General features: G+C 36.8%; 2 protein-coding genes across 5 annotated transcripts in view; one reads left to right on the forward strand and one right to left on the reverse strand.

The window, feature by feature from the left end:
* LOC107654652 (dedicator of cytokinesis protein 2-like) overlaps positions 1 to 9,721 on the reverse strand; it is a 143,653-nt gene that overhangs the window by 30,596 nt on the left and 103,336 nt on the right. The window lies entirely within an intron of this gene.
* LOC107654651 (actin cytoskeleton-regulatory complex protein pan1-like) overlaps positions 1 to 9,721 on the forward strand; it is a 41,705-nt gene that overhangs the window by 4,880 nt on the left and 27,104 nt on the right. For 3 of the 4 annotated variants that reach the window (XM_016441828.1, XM_016441830.1, XM_016441831.1), the window contains exon 1: positions 2,341 to 2,596. The gene's annotated coding sequence lies outside the window, so the exon portion shown is untranslated. Of the gene's footprint in view, positions 1 to 2,340; positions 2,597 to 9,721 lie in introns of those variants that run through there. The other variant, XM_016441829.1, reaches the window with a different exon arrangement.

Consider the following 9,721-nt stretch of genomic DNA (forward strand, 5'->3'; position numbering starts at 1 on the left):
CACACACACACACACACACACACACACACACACACACACACACACACACACACACACACACAAAATAATTAAACAGCAAGTTTATGTAGATTAGTATTTACATGAATACCGTAATATAAAGTATTACCAAACATACAAAACATAGGCAAGGCAAGTTTGACATTCTGCTCAGACTGTGACAGAATAACTGATGACAATAAAAATATAGAAACAGATGAGACAAGAAGAGACCTAGACTAGATGAAAAGACGCAAACACACACCTGAACACACACATGACGTCCGTGAGCATTTGGGAGCATGTTGAAAATGTGTGTGTGTGTGTGTGTGTCACGGTGACTTCTTGTCCTGGTTTCAGTTCTTCTTCCCCTGCGGCTGTAACCTCATCTACATCTTTTTCATTCTTTCATTTTCCTCCTGTTATCCTTCTTTTCACAGCTGCCCCCGCCCCTCTAGTCCTCTCTCTCATTTTCACCCCCCCTCCCCCCTTCTCTCTCTCTCTCTCTCTGTAAACTGATGTTATGAGATTCCAGCTCCACTTCAGATCAAATTAAAATGAGCTTTAGTGAGAGCAAACCGCACGGTCTACCTTCATCCTGTGTTTTAAATATCACACACACACTAAATGAGGACATGTCATGCACATCTATTGTTTTTATGTAAGGCTAATAGCAATGACTGCAGACCAACAATATCGATAAAACTTCAATGTTTTGTATTTTATAGATGTTTTAAAAAAAAAAAGAAAGGTAAAAACTTTAAAATTCACATTTCCTATCGAGGACACCCACAGATTTTGCCGGATTTAGATTATATTATAATTTATATTTTTTATTTGTTTTTTTCTTATGTTTTCCATTTTAATTTTAAAGTATTAGTCATTTTAAGCTTTTTCAAATATCTGTATAGTTTTTTTTTTTCAGTTTTAGGTTTAATTATTTTAGAACAAGTTAAACCAGGCAAAAATGAGAAAATAACATTTAAAAAAATCTACATTTATTGTATTATTTTATTAATGTATTAATTTAACATTATTTAACATTATTTTATTACAAGTAGTCATTTTTTTTATGATTTTACTTTTAGTTTCAGTTAACTATAATAACCCTGCATCACACACACACACACAGACCTTAGATGCTATATTAGAGATGGCATGTTTTTCTATCAGGGTTATGTTATTTTCTATCTCCAAACCCGATCCCTAAACCAGCCCACACAGAAATCTGTGCACGCCATTATATTTAAACACAAATATTATCTGGATCAGCCTTTTCAACTTGTGACGACACATGAAAATTTACTTATGACAAATACACCTTACAAACATTTGACGAAAAGAAGTTTGAAATGGTAAAGCAGTAGATATCAATCACTGCTTTCTTAGCCAACAGGGAACATTCTCAGAACGTTCTGACAAGGTTCTTTAAAATTTATGAACAAATGTCAGCCAGTCACATTAATAGAATGTTGTTTAAAGTTATCTGGTCTTTTATAATGTTCTCAAAATGTTATTTATACATCATTCATGGAATGGTTTTTTTTTACATTTTAGTCGGATGTTCATCGATGTTCAAGATATTTTTAAACGTTACTACTACTTGTTTCAGAGAAAATTCAAAAGTAGCATTTCCATAATGTTTGAAAAAATTATAAAATGGAACGTTCCCTTCACGTTTTCTCTGACATTTTCGCAATATGCGAAACAAAAAATGTTTCATATTACATTTTTTTTACATTTTTCAAGAAAAAAATTTAAAAATTTAAATAACTGGACGTTTTGAACATTTAGAGAACATTTACAAGTAATGTTTAAAAATCTTAATGGAAATGTTCTTCGAAAACATTCTTAAAACATTTTTTTATTGTTAATTTCAAAAAATGTTTTATGTTTCTTTGAGTCTAATACAGAAACAGAGACTCAACCAATGGTGTGAGTTTGGGGGCGGTACTATCTGTTTATCCGACCAATGACAGGTGAGATGAGTGTCTCAGAAAGATGCTTGAAAAAAGTGTTTTGGTACACCAGTGCCACAGATAAAATGCACAATACTTTTATTCTTCATTTCAACACAAGTTCTTTTTTAAACTGAACCTAAACTGAAACTTCTTTTGGTCAAATGTTTTGATTGTAAATGTAACAAAACACACAAATTCGAAACTGCAAACACTTCTTTGACCCTAAACCTTGAACACGTTTGTACAGCGTGTGTGTGTGTGTCCAGACCTCCTATCAGCAACTAATGTGACCGAACAGGAGGGGGAAACCAGGACACACAGCGGGATTAAAACACACACACACACACACACACACACACACACACACAGAGAGAGAGAGAGAGAGAGAGAGAGGAGATACAAGCCGCTCAGTTCACCAGTAGATGGAAGGAGAGACAGATGTGCTCGTGAGAGAGAGTCAGATCATAAACACAGACAAGAGAAAATCACAGACGGATGTAAGAAAGAAGAACAGAAACACACGGAGGAGTCTGATCTCACAGGAATATAGGAGAAACAGAACGAGTGAACGAGAGAGAGATGAAGAGATGCAGAGATGAAGAACAGTCCGTTCACCTACACAACACTCTGTAATGAAGGTCAGTAACAGAGTTAATCATCTAATGAAATATTACAACAATGCTCAAGTCATTAGCGTACATCTGAAACATGAATTCAATTTAATTTAAATATTTTCAATTTATTGTTACAATTTTAATTTAATTTTTAACATTCAATTTAATGTTTAATATTTAATTTAATTTACGTGTGGGGAGAGCTTTTGAGTTCAAACAAAAATATCCTAAAAAGCACCTTGGTACTAACATGGTACTTTCGACCTGCACCGTGGTCATACCATAAAAGTATCAAAGTATAATTATGATACCATGTTTTTTGGACGTGTATCATGGTAATGTTGTGATATTCTCTTTAGTACTTTGCAGAATCACATATACACCATAGTGAATGAATCTGGTAATCATTCAGTATCATGGTGTATATCAAAACACCAGAGTTGCCATCTGACACCATCATTTTACCATGGGACTGCTGCAGTACTTCTGTAAGGGTCTCTGGTTGCTAAAATCGCTCATAATGCCTGCGTGTAATTAATCATCATTAATAACACAGAGCAAGTTTACTGAATGTATTGTAAACACAACACTGGGATCTCTCTCTCTGTGTGTGTGTGTGTGTGTGTGTGTGTGTGTTATGTAACAACAGGTATCTAAAACCCATCTGTTACTGAGACCTCTGATGAAATAATATGTGTGCATGTTTTTCCAAACATTTTTTGTGGAACACAAAAGAAGAAATTTTGAAGAATGTTGGGAGACAAACAAGATTGGACCCCAGTGACTTTCACTGCACTGCAAAAAGTGGCAACCTAAAATGGTAACATCTAAATTAAGTGGTTTTATTCAAGTATATATATTATATAAATATATTATTTACCAACAAAACTCTTATATCAATTTATACCAATAAGGCTATTTGTATATGTTTAATCTTTTTGTAAAAGGTTATTACTCCTTGTTTCAGAACATTCAGAGAACATTCAAAAGTAACATTCCCATGTTGCAATATGATAAAATGGATTGTTTCCCTGCCATTTTCTCTAACGTTTGCAATAACCAAAAAAAATTTTTTTAACATTTAAAAACATTTTAAAATTACACCTGAAACATTTAATTAGATTTAATTTAAAATTTTAATTTTAATTGAATTTACCTTTGCAAAGTTAAAGCAGGTTGTGAAGCAATTGCAGGTTACTACTTTTTACTAAGCACTGAGATGTTTTCTTTTAAATATCCTCTTTTATGTTTCATAGAAAAAAGTCAGTCATACTGGTTTGGAATGACATGAGGTGAATAAATGACAAAATTGTTGGGAAAAGGGTGAACTATGTCTTCCACTCTTTGCATTACGTTAATTTAAATAACATTTACTTAATTTATAGATTATTTGAGACGTCCCTGAATGCCCCCAAAGAGAAGTTTTGACATATTTATATCACTTCTGGCGACAAATTAGTTCCTAAACTAGCATGTGTGTGTGTGTGTGAGACTCAGATCAAGAGTGTGACAAAATTGATTTCACGCTGAAGAAATCTAAACACAGATAAACACATTGAGAAACAGTGAGACGCAAACACTTGAACACAAGTAAGAGAAAATAAGAGAGGAAAGACAGAAAGAAGGACAGACAGACAGACAGACAGCGAGAGATAAACACCAGAGAGAGGGATGGATGAAAGACAAGAAAACAAACAGACAGTGACAGCAAAATAAAGAGGAGAAGAGACAAATGAACAGAAAGACAGGAGACAGACGGGTATTTAAGAGAGACAGGCCTGAACCTCTAAATGAGGTGAATCTCCAGACACCTGTCAAGATGATGTCCAGCTCATATTTCACCTCAGAATGAAAAGGAAGGAATAAGAAATGTCTGACATGATGAAATTAAGGCTAGTTTTAAAGATTTTTTAATAATAAGAGAATAAGAGACTTCCTTCAACAACATTAAAAAATCTTACCGACCCAAAACTTTTGTGCAGTAATGTATATACATCATTTAATATTTTATAATGGCAATAAAATCTAAGGAGAATCATCATTGACAATAATGAGAATCACAAAAACCCACAAGTGAAATGTCTGAATACAATACAGTAATGAGAATTTGGGGGATTAATGGTCCTGAAAACAGACTTATATATTATTTTCCTTCGTTTTTGGGATGAAATGTGACCTGGACATGACTGTGTGATTTACTCAGAGAAGAGTGTATAAAATGAAATGAGTTTGAGAAAGCATGCGTCATCCTCCAAAAGAGGTGAAGACACAAACATCAGCGCATCTCTTGGGACATTTGTGTCCTTCTGCAGACAAATGCACACACTCTCTCTCTCTCTCTCACATACACAGTTTTTTTTTTTTAAAAAGCAGTTTTTTTTTTAAGCTGATAAATCTTTTAAGCTACCCTGATACTCTCACAGGCGCAAACACACACACGTCTGATTGCTAAACACACTCGTCACATGACCAGTTCTAAACACACACAAGTTCAGCAGTGCTTTGACACTCTATGAAATCATCTTTACATGTGCTTTTGTTGGTTTAGTAGTGTTGTTTAATAAATCAAGCATCACTATTAGGCCTACTATTTCAACAAACCTCTAGAACTCAGTGTTAAAGTTAAGTGTCTAAAGTTGTGTTTTAGTCGACTAAATGTCTGAGCATTTTAGTCTAGTTTTAGTCGATAAAAACTTTTTTTTAAAACAACAATTTAAAACAACAGCGGTTGAGTAAGTGCATTTATTCAGCAAACACAATCGCAAATAAAAAAGTAAAGATCTCATGACAGAACACAGACTGCTTGAATGACACTTTCATTTAAGCCAAGCATCTCATATGGAGATCGCTAAACTCCAGCTTTCTTGTTTGTCTGTTTTCATATTATCATCAGCGCTTCCGCAATGAAGGTCGAGTGTATGCGCATGGTTTCAAATATTAAGCAAAACACTTGGGCAGAAAATGTATCCTTTTAAAAGAGAAGCGTCTTATTTGGGGGATTTGAACTCTTGATATCTGACAACCGCACACATGGAAGCTCATATATTAGAGGCATGTACAGCAGTCTGCAATAATATTTTGTCTCCTTTTTCGACTAAAATTAAAAGAGATTTTTGTATCGTTTTTATCTTTTAAAATACATTTTATTCTAGTCTTTTATCGTCAACGATATTGCATGTTGATATAGGCACAGTTATCGTTTATTGACCTTATTGTCGTCTCGTCATCGTCTTGTTTTAGTCATGGGAAAAAAGCTTGTCAACGAACATTTTTCATCATAGTTTTCATTAACAAAATTAACACTACTAGCAACTCCCTGGCAAACACCCAGAACACTCCAGCAACCAGCCCAAACAACCTAACAACCTACTAACAATGCCATAGCAACTCTCTGGCAAACACCTAGAACAACACTTGCAACCCTCTAACAATGCCCTAGAAACTCTCGCCCTGAACACCCCTTCTAACAATACACTAGCAACTCCATGACAACACCCAGAACACCCCAGCAACTCCTTGGCAACCATGAAGAACAACGTAGCAACCCTTCTAACAGTGCCCTAGCAACTCCCTGGCAACCACGAAAAACAATCTAGCAACCCATCTAACAGTGCCCTAGCAACTCCCTGGCAACCACCCAGAACACACTTGCAACTCCCTGGCAACCACGAAGGACAGCCTAGCAACCATTCTAACAGTGCACTAGCAACCATAGACATAATAAATACCTAGACGCCTAATTGGCCGCTCGACCGCACGTCAACGTCGCCGCCATATTGGTGCGGGCAACTCTCATATCGTAGCAACTCTCTGACAACCACTCAGAATGCCATAGAAACCTCCTACTAATGGCAAAGCAACTTCCTGGCAACTACCCAAAACAAATTAACAACATTCTAACAATGCACCTGCAACTCCCTGGCAACCACAAAGAACAACCTAGCAACTCTTTAACAGTGTCTTAGCAACCACCCAGAACAACCTAGCAACCCCCAACAATGCCCTAGAAACTCCCTGGCAACCACAAAGAACAACCTAGCAACCATTCTAACAGTGCCCTAGCAACTCCCTGGCAACCACCCAGAACACACTAGCAATCAGCCACAAACCATCTAGAAACCCCCTAACAAATGCCCTAGTAACTCCCTGGAAACCACAAAGAACAACCTAGCAACCCCCAACAATGCCCTAGAAATTCCCTGGCAAACACAAAGAACAACCTAGTAATTAGGGTTGCCACCTTCAATGAGCCAAAATAAGGGACACCCATTCACTTTACTCTACATTCACTGTCACTTTAAAGGTATGGTTCACCCAAAAATTTAAATTCTGTCATAATTTACCCAGGTTGTTCTAAACCTGCAAGTTCTTTCTTCTGTTGAGCACAAAATAAGATACTTTGAAGAATGTGCGTAAATAAACAGCTGCTGGTCCTCAGTAAATTCCATAGAGAAAAAAATACTATCAGAGTCATTGAGGACCAGAAACTGTTTGGTTACCCACATTCTTCAAAGTATTTTCTTTTATGTTCAACAGAAGAAAGAAATTATTACAGGTTTGGAACAACTCGTGGGAGTGTAAACAATGACAAAATTTTAATTTTTGGGTGAACTATCCCTTTAAGTCAGACAGTCCACCGTGAGCAAATGCTTCTCTGCAAACTGCGCATTCATCATTAGTTACTGGACAGAGCCCATTGATAACTTTCCCATTCAGCTCTACATCTGGAGAGTCTTGTGTTCAAAGGGTGGATGTGAGCTCCTCGATGTTTAAACCACGCAGGTTTAGCGCATGCTGCGCTCGCGTGAAAGGGCTTTAACGGTGCGCGTTCTGGAGACTCCATCATCGCCATGGAAACAAAGACGCCAAGATGAGCTTCTCTAACTTCTTATGAAATTAATTTCATTATAATTGCTATTAGCATTATAAACGGTGCAAAATACTTATTTGTGGATTCAGCTTGTTGGCCTTTGTAAAATACGGGACAAATCGCATCCAGTATTGATTTGATATGGGACGCATCATTAATTTAAATACCTTTAAATACGGGACGATTCCGTATTTTAAGGGATGGTTGGCAACCCTACTAGCAACACTTCTAACAGTGCCCTAGTAACTCCCTGGCAACCACCCAGAACACACTAGCAATCAATCCCAAACAACCTAGAAACCCCCTAACAAATGCCGTAGAAACTCCCTGGCAACCACAAAGAACAACCTAACAACCCTTCTAACAGTGCCCTAGCAACTCCCTGACAACCACAAAGAACAACCTAGCAACCCTTCAAACAGTTTCCTAGCAACTACCTGGCAACCACCCAGAAAACAGTAGCAATCAGCCCCAAACAACCTAAAAAAACCCTAACAAATACCATAGCAACACCCTGGTAACCACCCAGGCACCCTAGAAACCACATTACAACGTGCTAAAACCACTAAGAACATCTTGGCAACCACAAAGAAACATTCTGGCAACTGCCACAGCATTCTGATAAATGTACACCAATGAGCTACAACAATACAGTGAATACTGTGGTATAACCATGATATCATGTCACTGTTATACTATGGTACTTTGAGGTATTTTTAGTTAGTGAGTGCTGAGTAGAGTATATGTCAGTGTGCACTGAGAAACACCACAGTCAAGCCATTACACACACACACACACACACACACACACACACACACACGCTACATGCACCTGTGTGTGTGTGTGTGTGTGTGTGTGTGTTTGTGAGTGTAATGGTTCTTCCACTAGGTTTCCCTGTGTGTGTGTGAGTTATGTGTGTAATATAACTGGCAGCGTTTTCCTCTTTCTGTGTGTCTCAGAGGTGCTGTACGCTCCGACTGGTTAATAGTGTAAATCAGAGGCTTAAACACACTCGTGTGTATCTCGCTTTGTAACATCTCCCAGAGCTTCGTTCAGTTTGATGATCTGAATGACATCATACCACTGCAAAGCATGAACCACCAGCCAAACCAATCAAATCATCACAAAAAGAAGTTAAATAGACCACATTTGATGTAATTGTTGTTATTGGAATATTGGAAAAAAAGAGTCCGATTTCTTCAAATCTCATTAGATCCCACCGAAAGCAGTTAAAGGCTCCGGATAATGAACAGACGACTGTCTGCTGGGAGTCACTGCACAGAATGAAGACAGACTTTACAAACTACATATTTCATTCAAACGGACACACCAGATCCATCTCCACTCACTCTATATGCTCATCCTGCCTGCTGTTGGTTGTTTTGATTCATTTCTGTGCACACAGGGTTCAAAATAAACACCCGTGAATGACATTTGCTAATAAAAATTCAGCTCTGTTGAGTAAATAAAATGGAATTACCAACTAGCTGACCATTCAGTGAAGCAATGAGCATCATGAATACAGTCAAAACTCATTACCTTCAGGACTACATTCACAATTTACAACACGGACTTGGGCTCCTCACTGCTTTAATGAAACTGTTAACTCATAATACAAATATTAAATGCATGTATTTTCATGAAACCCTTATTTTATGAATCAAATTGACTGAAAATGAAATGAAATTCAGAATTTTTTTTAATGCAATTTAGCTATAAAAGCAAATATTGTCAAGAAAACCATTTTGAAAAATGTTTTAAAAGCTTTATAAGCTTTTAGTTTTAAAAGCTTTAATATTTATATTCTGAAAGAATGATAGATGAACAATACAACAAAACAATATATAAAACAAATGACAGACAGACAGACAGACAGACAGATAGATAGATAGATAGATAGATAGATAGATAGATAGGTAGGTAGATAGATATCACAGAACGCATAACCTGTGTTGAATTTCTCTGAATTACTATTCCGTAAATTTCTCTTCCTGTCATTCCAGTTCTGCTTCCTAATGCAAAATATATCAGGCAAAATATGGTTTTATGTCTGAGAGTAAATATTTATGGCCAGTAAACTTACTTTCTTTGCTCCAGTGGCAGGTTTGACAAAAGCATAATTTTTGGAAGGTGTGTGTGTGTGTGTGTGTTTTCAGGACAGTGTGGTGACGGGACGCTGCATCTGCGGCTCCTGAATATCGATCGTCGCACGCAGAGATGCCAGAGAGTATTTGATAAAGTGTGTGCGTGTGTGTGTGTGTGTGTGTGTGTGTGTGTGT

The sequence above is a fragment of the Sinocyclocheilus anshuiensis genome, unplaced genomic scaffold, assembly GCF_001515605.1.
Source record: "Sinocyclocheilus anshuiensis isolate Anshui unplaced genomic scaffold, SAMN03320099.WGS_v1.1 scaffold675, whole genome shotgun sequence".
Classification (NCBI taxonomy): Eukaryota; Metazoa; Chordata; class Actinopteri; order Cypriniformes; family Cyprinidae; genus Sinocyclocheilus; species Sinocyclocheilus anshuiensis.